This window comes from Phaethon lepturus, unplaced genomic scaffold (assembly GCF_000687285.1).
Source record: "Phaethon lepturus isolate BGI_N335 unplaced genomic scaffold, ASM68728v1 scaffold29312, whole genome shotgun sequence".
In the NCBI taxonomy this organism is placed as follows: domain Eukaryota; kingdom Metazoa; phylum Chordata; class Aves; order Phaethontiformes; family Phaethontidae; genus Phaethon; species Phaethon lepturus.
In genome coordinates, this window is record NW_010524561.1 from 82,871 (window position 1) to 83,787 (window position 917).

Sequence of the window (917 nt, forward strand, 5' to 3'; positions counted from 1 at the left end):
AAAGCTATAGAAAGAGAAAAAAATGACAGCACTACAAGCCAAGTTCGACCTCAGTTATGCCATTGTAATGCTAGCATTACTCAACAGATAATTTACACTGGTGGAACTGAGACGGGATTTGGTCCACTGCTTAACATTAACCTTATGAATAAAGAAGCTTCTTGCTTCTGGCCAAATTCTGTGCATGTAGCTTGAACTGACTTGGGCAGGATCCAGGATTTGACACTTATAAATAGATGCAGATGAGTATATTTTTCTTTTCATGAATGAGTGCTGTTCACCTGCAAAACAGGTGAAAAAGTCATTTATATAGGAGGAATACTAACATCTTTGGAAAATGGCATATTGTAAACTGCAGGGAGTAAATCCCTATGGGCTAAAACAAGGTCTAAGGTGTCAATTCAGCAGATAAACATACTTAAGTAGACCCTTGTACTCATGACACATTACAAGCACATCACAAACTTCTGTTTAAACAAGAAACTGTTACTCAGACTTCCTTAAAAATGGACCTTATAAATCTATTTTGCTTTAAGAAAAGTAGCCATTTATTAAGACATTTATTAATATTTAAATATTTCCTTTTGAATTATCTTTTTTAAGAAGTACTGCATAAAAATATGTGTACAATAGAATAAGCATGTATCTGAGAATCACTTGAAAATAGCGGTCTGACTTACGAGAAAAGCTGGCATTTGGGGTTTTCTCAGGTGTGTTTTTGTGCTTGACAACAACCTACCAGTAACAATCTGCCCTCCCGTTTCTCTTTTCCCAACTGCATGAATAAGTCATAGTATGGATGTACCATCTAGGGATATAAAGAAAGCAAGGTTCATGGGGAGAGACAATATTATTTATTACAACTGATATAACTGGAAGCCACTGACAGGTGCAGGGAACACTTGCGGTTTCCTACA

At 36.2% G+C, this 917-nt stretch overlaps 1 protein-coding gene across 4 annotated transcripts in view; it reads right to left on the reverse strand.

The window, feature by feature from the left end:
• PLCB4 (phospholipase C, beta 4) overlaps positions 1–917 on the reverse strand; it is a 93,830-nt gene that overhangs the window by 79,213 nt on the left and 13,700 nt on the right. The gene's annotated exons all lie outside the window — the stretch shown is intronic.